Genomic DNA, 9,612 nt, shown 5'->3' on the forward strand with positions numbered 1-9,612 from the left:
GACTGCAAAACTATATATATAAACTATATATACTAGGTTGTAATGCTCTATGGCTCTATATTACTATCTGGTCCTGTCTCGTTGTCCCCCACCGAAGAGCATATTCATAAAAAAAGAGTATTCTGCGCTTAACCCATTTTGGACTGATGGCGATTTAAAAAAAGGCTTCTAAATCCTAATAGTTTTCTGAAAAACCCATGTTTCTATGTCAGTTGTGCTCAACCTTTTTCATGTCAAGGGCCTCCAGAATTATCTCTATTGGGCCACAGACCCCCATCTCAAAATATGTAGTTCCAGGGACCCCCCAGAAGCAAATATTTTAGTTAAAAATGTTCGCTCTGAACAAAAATAGCAGACCTACAAGCTCGTAGCGCGCCACTCGGTGGCGCGCTATGAGCTTGTAGATCTGATATTTTTCAATAGCTAAAGCACGCTTAAAACACCAAAGGGGGTTCCCGCCCCAAAATGGGTTAACCATTATGACGTTATGAATATAAGTTTCCTTGACTAGTGTCCCTATTGGAATAGGCTCCCCAAAAAAAGGCACAAGGCACCAAAGCGTCCATGCTTCAGTGACGTGCGTGCCCCCCTTTTTTCCTTCTTTCCCTTTCAATTTGCATTTGAGGTCGTTAATTTTCTCGAAGCCTGCAGGGGACTTAATGAGTGGACGGGGCATGAGAGAAGCAGAACGGGCATGCAAATAATAACATTTGATAATGTGCGCGCCGCGACAAAAGAACGGGGGAGCGGCCTCCACCATTCACCGCAGAAGGGACTTGAGGTAAATATGCACGGTAATTATATATCAGCACTCTTTAAGCCATTTTGGGCGGGAACCCCTTTTGGTGTTTTAACTAAGCATTATGTTATACTTTAGCTATTGAAAAATAGCAGATCTACAAGCTCATAGCGCGCCACCGAGTGGCGCGCTATGAGCTTGTAGGTCTGCTATTTTTGAAAAATTGTAAAAATGTGGCACAAATCTTTGAATATATATTCTTTCAGTATACTTTTTTTTTATTTCGACGTCAGGCCTAAATGGGTTAAGCCATTTAGACCTGAAATGAAATGAAATGAAATGAAATGATTACTATATTTACCCAGGGTATCTGGGCTAAGCTCAAGAACTTGTTTCCAGCCAGGCCCTGCTCATAGAACATTTCATCGTAGTGGTTCAATGCCTTGTTCAGCGGTGGTCATTTTAACGTGTCGGACCGCTGATTCGAACTGGCGACCTTCCGGTATCAAGACCGCTCCGCAATCCGTTCGGCCACCGCTGCCACCGCTGCCTGAGGACGATTCTACAAAATGTCTTCTGAATCCTGACAGTTTTCTGAAAAACCGCATGTACTGTAATTCTGCAAACTGTTAATACATTTTTCAATCAATCAAATGTCAGTGGTTCTCAAACATTTCCATGTCAAGGACCCCCTACAAAATTATCTGTATTTGGCCGCCGGGCCGCCATCTGAAAATATGTCGTTCCAGGGACTTTTCGCGTTTTAAAAAAAAAAAATAGCAGACCTACAAGCTCGTAGCGTGGCACTCGGTGCTGCGCTATGAGCTTGTAGATCTGCTATTTTTCAATAGCCAAAGTATAACATAATGCTTAAAGCCACCAAAAGGGGTTCCCGCCCAAAATGGGTTAATTATCAGGCACGACGGCGCGGAGAAAGACGGCGGCGCGAGAGAGAGAAGGTAAAGGCACTGAATTAAACGGAACAGACTATGAATTAGACATTTCAAATAGGGACACAATGAGAGAGAGAGAGAGAGAGAGAGAGAGAGAGAGGAGGAAATTGGAGGAAGATGATTATAAAGGGATGGAGGAACACGCACACATATAGTGCACATGTGACAAGAAGAAAACACTCGGTCTCCCTCTGTCATTCACACTGGTTGAATTTGTTATCCATTATACCCATGACCACCGACTGTGCCGCTCGTGTGTGTGGTGTGCGTGTGTGTGGTGCGTGTGTGTGTGTGTGTGTGTGTGTGTGTGTGTGTGCGCGCGCGTGTGCGTGCTCTTAAAAATCAATTGGATAACAAAGTAATTCAAGCACTGAATGGCACTTATCATAGATGGGCATTGCAAGTAACAGACCAAATCAATATGAAGAAGCTGCGTGTGTGTGAGTGTGCGTGTGCGTGTGTGTGTGTGTGTGTGCGTGCGTGCGTGCGTGTGTGTGTGGACAGAGAGAGAGAGAGGGTCAGCCAGGTCAGAGACAGTGATGTGCACTGCAGGGAATTTGAAAGGCATGGGGGCTGGAATTTTGAAAAGGCACCTCAATTTTTTTTCTACCCAGATTTAGAGGAATATCTCATTTTAATTAAACACTATAGGAAATCACCGACAACAGTCTGCCCTGCAACCCAAAGGACTGGGTTTTCAAAGTAAAACGAGCAGCTGATTGTTGTTTGCTGTAACTGTTAAATAAATATTAACCCGTATTGTGGCGGGAACCCCCTTTTGGTGTTTTAACATTACGTCAGACTTTTAGCTATTGAAGAATAACAGATATAGGTCTGCTATTTTTGAAAAATTGTACAAATGTGGCGCAAATCTTTGAATATATTCTTTCAGAGCGAACGTTTCAACTCAAATCTTTGCTTCTGGGGGTCGGCGGCCAAATACACATAATTCTGGGGGTCCTTGACATGAAATAACACCAGAAAACCGTCAGGATTTAGGGGTTAAGTATCACGTTTGCTTGATCGCCTATAGCAGTCAGACAGTTTGTGTGATCGATCGAAATTCTATTAGAATATTGTGAAAGGACACTGGACTGACAGAGAGAGACCGAGAGAGAGAGAGAGAGAGGTCCCTCGTAAGGTCGTGACAAAATCCAAATGATTTGAAATGAACAGTATACAGTATAAAACGTATTTTGTCCACACAGGTGACATCTGACAATGACATGAAATATACAGCCTAGCTGTCTCGGACACTTCATGTCGTTGTCGTTTTTGACAGTACATTTTGATTTTAGTTTCAGTCATAGTCTTTTCATTGAGTTTTAGTCACATTTTAGTCACCTGAAATGTTCTAGTGTTAGTCTAGTTTAAATCTACAGTCGATTTAGTCGACTAAAATGTGTTTTGACAGGCCTGGATGTCGTCGTAGTGGCAGATTTTACACTTTGGTTGCATGCTGAAAATAGCAGATCTACAAGCTCACAACGAAATTGTCCACTAGTCCCTCCCTAACAGTCTAGTTTTTATTTGTTGACGAAATTGTCAATATATGTAGTCTTAGTTTTAGTCATCATAGATTTGTTTTTATTTAGTTTCTATTTAGTTTTAGTCAGTGAAAAAAGGTAATCGGCGAACATTTTTAGTCTTCGTTTTAGTCGACGAAAACAACACTGCTTCACGTGAGTCGTTTCGCTTGTGACTAAACGGGTGGACGGACGGACGGACGGACGGGAGATGAGGTTTTCATAGTAAATGCAACCTACGGTCGCAATAATGGTAATTTCCTTCCATCAACGCTCCCCCCCCCCCCGCCCACACACACACACACACGCACGCACACACACGCCCCTCCCAAAAAGCAACCTTTTCCAGGCGAGGCGGAGAGCTAATTTGGGCTTGTCCATGAACAATGTAATAGCACTTGAACCAGTTTGCCAACTTAGAGGATTGATTCCATTCAATTACACTAATTCCACCCCCCCCCCCCCCCCCCCCCCCCCCTCTCTCTCTCTCTCTCTCCCTCTCTCTCACACACACTGGAGTGAGTCATTTGTCATGTAATAGCAGCGTAATGGCTTAGAAGGCCAGAAGAGGAACCATGTTGGACGCCGTCCTCATCGCTGAGTGGGGTCGGGGATGGAATCAACACACGCACACGGCACGCTGTATATGGAAGTCACATTTGTGTTTTTCCATATATATCACAATGCACAGATGAACGCGCACGCACACACACACACACACACACACACACACACACACACACACACACACACACACACACACACACACACACACACACACACAAGCATGCAACCGTTCTCCCATTTGCCGTCCATTAAAGGTGCGTGGTATTGTGCGATAGGAGGAGAGATATAGCGTTGGCCTCTGATGGCTATCTCTTATCGAAGTACACGCGTCCTTCAGGCGTCCACACGCTATCGCTCCTCCCATCTATCCTCCCCTCGCCATCCCTCCCTCGCCACCGCGCTCTATACACCGCCTTACTTTTTCTTTCCCTTCCTCGCGGTCTCCTTTCGCTCACCTTGCCTTTCTCCTCCTCCTCTCCTCCCTCCTTTATTCTTCCTCCCCTGACCTGTCTTTTTTTCTCCTTGTCTTGCAACTCCTGCAATCTCTCCCCCGTGCATCGTCGTCTCTCTTATCTTTTGTCGCAATTCCCTCTGTGAACTGTTCCGATTGATTTTATTGGCAATTAGTTTTGGCTTTGGTCCAGCTAGGGAACAGCAAATAGGACTCACAAGTGGCGAAGCCATATAGTGCCAACAGTACGATAAGTATATAAACAGCCCATAAGCGTGTTTCTCGGCCCATGCATTTTCCTTGTTTATATGCATTTTAGAGAAATAGGCCCTTATTTATCAACGCGGTGTACATCCAAAATTGGGTGTACACGGTGTACACCAGGTGTACACACGGTGTACACCAGGTGTACACCGTGTACAGGTGTACGCCTATACTGGCGTGTTACGCAGCGCCGACACAAATAGCGGGGAACGCGGGTTACGCATTCCCCGGCATGTTTTTTCTGTATATTGTTATTGTTCTGTATATTGGATGGAAAGATAAATGACAGAAGGTACGGCCACGGAGCCGACTTGGGGACCCAACGCAAGGACAACACAAGAGACGGTCACGGCCACACAGCCAACTCAAGGTACGGCCACAGAGCCGACTTGGGGACCCAACGCAGCTCCTCCAAGGAAAACAAACAAATGAACGGAGCTGAACGTGAATCCCCCCCACCGCCCACCCCTTTTTTTCCCTCACTGTATATGTTTCTTTTCCCTTTTTACCTCCATTATGATGAATTCCTGTTCTGTTCTTTGTCTATATAGAAGTGTCTATTTGTACGTCTCTGATGAATTGAACATGGTGGACCCTATTGGAAACAAGTGTAATGCTTAATTGGGTCGTCCACTCACAGTTAACAGCCTTTGTATTGAGTTTGTGCTTGAAATGTACTGTAATTCTGCAAACTGTTAATACATATTTCAATCAATCAATCATATACATTTAACATACGGTATGTTTACATTCTTTATACAAAGTGTGGCAGGATGGTGTCTCTGGCTCTCACACCGTTGTCGTGCTATGTGATTCGAGCCTCTGTCTATGTAAATTATGCAGTCCTTTTATGGCAATAACCGACATATGTTGGTTATTGCCATCCAGATAGGGTTAGATAGTGCTGGAGTGGATTGGATTATGGGATGTATATGGGGAGGGTCATCCAAGCATGGATTAAGTGCGTTCAATTTTTTTTATCTGATTAATTTCATTTAATTTACTTTAAATTAACTTTATACTTTTAGACCAGGATATGGTCTAAAAGTGTGAAAAACGTATTTTTCATTTCACTACAACTTTAATAGATATCTAGCTATATATCTCGTGTTGTGTTTATAGCAGACTCCTCACTCAAATGTGCACTTGCAGTTTGGGGCAACTCCAAAGCAAACTCCACATGCCCCAACATTATATTTTCCTGCCATAGTGTCAACCCCTTACCCCCCTGTGTCGGATCTGTGGCTATAGTCAGACTGGCATATTCGCCAATACCGATATGACCCGATATGACCAAATAAGGGCCGATCCGATCCTTTTGTTCCCGATTCCGACAGTAACGGGACATCTCTATACTGTCCAGTATGAGGGTCATACAATTCATACTCACTGGCTCCTCACAGTCCTGGTCCGCACGCACACACTCATGCACACCACACACACACACACACACACACACACATACACACACACACACACACACACACACACACACACACACACACACACACACACACACACACACGACACTCACGCAGGAAGAGAAAAAAGGTGCACACAATTACATTTCTAATCCATCTCTGTGCTTTCTACAAGTGCTCTCTCTTCAGGTAAAAGGTGCAATGGGCAATTGGCTCCCATCAAGGTTTTTTCCGCTAAGTACTGTACTCTCTCACTGCCTCTCTATCTCTTCCTGCCTCTGTATCTCCTTTAGTGCGTGGCCTGCTGTCTAACCCATTTAGGCCTGACGTCGACATTTAAAAAAAATATTTTTAAAATGTCTTTTTTTTTTCTGAAAAAACTCATGTTTCTGTATCAGTGGTTCTCAATATTTCATGTCAAGGACCCCAACATTTATATGTATTTGGCCGCCGACCCCCATCTGAAAATATGTTGCTTCCAGGGACCCACCAGATGCAAAGATTTGAGTTAAAAACTAAAACTCTGAAAGAATATATATTCAAAGATTTGAGGCACATTTTCACGATTTTTCAAAAATAGCAGACCTACAAGCTCATAGCGCGGCACTCGGTGCCGCTCTATGAGCTTGTAGATCTGCTATTTTTCAATAGCTAAAGTATAACATAATGCTTTAAAAAACACCAAAAGGGGTTCCCTCCCAAAATGGGCTAATGGTACTTTCTTGTTCATGAGCCGAGTTTTCCTTCCGTCTGCATCCCTCGCTCGTACCGAAAACCGTGCACGAACGAACGCACGCACGCACACGCACGCGGCTCCTCCGGGGGTGGGGTGGGTAATCAAGCTCTCGTGGGCGGTCGCCGTGGTTCATGCGAACGCCGTGCTCTGAGTGCTTACTTGAGTTGTGAGGTCATGTCTTAGCCATGACCTCTCCTCACCCCTAATCATCCTCCATTACCCTGTTAAATGCCTGCCTGCCTGCCTGCGCGTGCGAGCAAGTGTGTGTGTGTGTGTGTGTGTGTGTGTGTGTGTGTGTGTGTGTGTGCGTGCGTGTGTGCATGCATCTACTACATGTGTGCGCACAAGTATTGTCCAGTGCATGTCTGTGTGCTTTCTTTTTGTGTGCGTGCGCGCACGCGCGTACAGTACATGAGGGCATGCACGCGCGCGGGGCGCACATGCTGGAGAGCCTCCTCAGAACACGAGAGAAGGCACAGAGGTGACGGAGAAAATGAGCGAGAAGGAGACACGCGAGATTAACCCATTCTGGGCGGGAACCCCTTGTGTTAGCATTATGTTATGCTTTAGCTATTGAAAAATAGCAGATCTACAAGCTCATAGCGCGCCACCGAGTGGCGCGCTACGAGCTTGTAGGTCTGCTATTTTTGAAAAATCGAAGAACGACTGACATAGAAACATAGCTTTTTCAGAAAACTGTCAGGATGTAGAAGACATTTTTCGAATCTGATCTCAGGTCAGAATGGGTTAAGGAGGTGACGCTCGCAGGGGCTGATGGGAAGAAAGGAGCGGAGCGGGGGGAGACGCGAGGGCAGCGGAAGATGAAGGGGTGATGAAGGGGCGTGAGCGAGGGACGGGCGGACGAGGGGAAAGAGAGAGCCCTCCAGGAGCAGAGGGAGACCATAATTATGCTTCTTTTCTCTGACTGTGTCTGGTGAATGAGCTAGAAGTAGTTGGGAGTTCGCCGAGCTGTTTGAACGAGTTGAGCTGCTATATACCTGTAGATATAGACGCAGCGGACGCGTCAAAACCGGGACGGCGGAAAACTCCAGAGCCACACGTTTTAATTTTCATGTAAAAGAGAGTCGAATTGGGGCCAATAATCGATTTGATCAAACGTCATCCCCGAAGACATTATATACATGGATGGCTCTGTCTGTTTTGGTTGACCAAAAGCGGTCCCTCGATCGTGAGTCCATCTAAACAAGGGGTTGTGGGGTGAGAATTCTGCTGAGACGCATGGCGGAGAACATACAATTTACAATTTAGGCATTTAGCAGCTTAATCCAGAGCGACTTACATTAGGCAAGAACGTACATCACATATATAAAATACATATATGCTATACTATATGTACTATGAAGTGCTATGACTACATACAATGCAATTATTGTGCTGTCTAGAGCATGACGACACCAGGCAGCACTGCGCGACACATTCTCGCTTATTACAGATAACAGAGAAATATATATATCGTTGCTATCGGGAGGTAACCTCCATTTTAGTGTTTTTTTATGTTTTTGCATAAATCCGTGCTATATGAACACCCTATATATGGGCGACCCTGGCATATCTTTTCAAATGGGAGTCCGCGGGCTAATTGGTGTCAATTCGGGGGTCCTTGACGTGAATTTATTTTTGGGGGAACCACCAACTGCTCAAGGCGACGTCGGTTGCGTGCGGATTACAACATCCACCTGAAATCAGAGACGACGGCGGTGGGGGGAATCGAGGGGGCAGATAAATCCTTTCACAGAGCCACACACACACACACACACACACACACACACACACACACACACACACACACACACACACACAGAAAGAAACACACACAAGGGTACGGCCGGCGGCCATGATGTATGGGCTCGTCCGACGTCCGTGCCCTTGTCACAACACACGCACTACACCCCCACTGATGGATGAAGAGATAGGTGGGAAGGATGGAGGAAACAGGGGGGGGGGGGGGATGGATGGATGGATGGATGGATGAGGAGGAGTGGTGTGGAGAAGAAGAAAGGAGAGCGGGTGATTGATGCGGTGGCAGCGAAAGGGCGAGATGGAGTGATGGATGGAAAGAGAACGAGATCAGAGGGAGTCAGCGGGGGACAAGGTATATAGCGACAGTGAAGAGTGTGTGTGTGTGTGTGTGTGTGTGTGTGTGTGTGTGTGTGTGTGTGTGTGTGTGTGTGTGTGTGTGTGTGTGTGTGTGTGTGTGTGTGTGTGTGTGTGTGTGTGTGTGTGTGTGTGTGTGTGTGTGATGCTGTATTTTTATCTAGGGGACAGTTACAGTACAGTAGTCCGCTGACAAGTGTTATGGCCTGACAGACGCAGTGTGTATATTTATACATTGTGTGTGTGTGTGTGTGTGTGTGTGTGTGTGTGTGTGTGCGCACGCTAAAGACATGGGGGTAGGAGCCTAGGAGGGAGGTAAAGGGAACAGGGTGGGGGCGGTGGTTACAATAGTGGGAGGTGTGTGCGTGTGTGTGTGTGTGTGTGTGTGTACTGTATATGTATGTGTGCGTGTGTGTGTGTGTGTGTGTGCGTGTGTGCGGGGCAGTTCAAGAAGGTTTTGATCTCTTCGACCGATGATAAATGACTCCACGGACCGCCGCAGGAGTAACAAAAAACTCCCCTCTCTCTCTCTCTCTTCACTTTCTCCCAGTCTCTCCCGCTGTCTCTCTACCCCCCTTCCCCCCCCCCCCCCCCCCCTTTTTTTTTCTTCTCCTTTACGCTGCTGGACACTGTACTTTGACAAAGGGGTAAAAAATGAAGTCAAGAGATGGCAGCGACCCCCCCCCAGCCCGCCCCTCCCGGCCGAAAGCGTGTCCGACCGTCCTGCCCGTGGGGCCAGGCTGTGGTGTGTCCACGCGGGCCGTGTGGTGTAGTGTAGTGCACGCACGGCAGTTTGGAACGCGCTTCCTTCAAACTTTTTCCTGGATGTTAATTATAGTT

This window comes from Electrona antarctica (assembly GCF_951216825.1).
Source record: "Electrona antarctica genome assembly, chromosome: 24".
Lineage (NCBI taxonomy): Eukaryota > Metazoa > Chordata > Actinopteri > Myctophiformes > Myctophidae > Electrona > Electrona antarctica.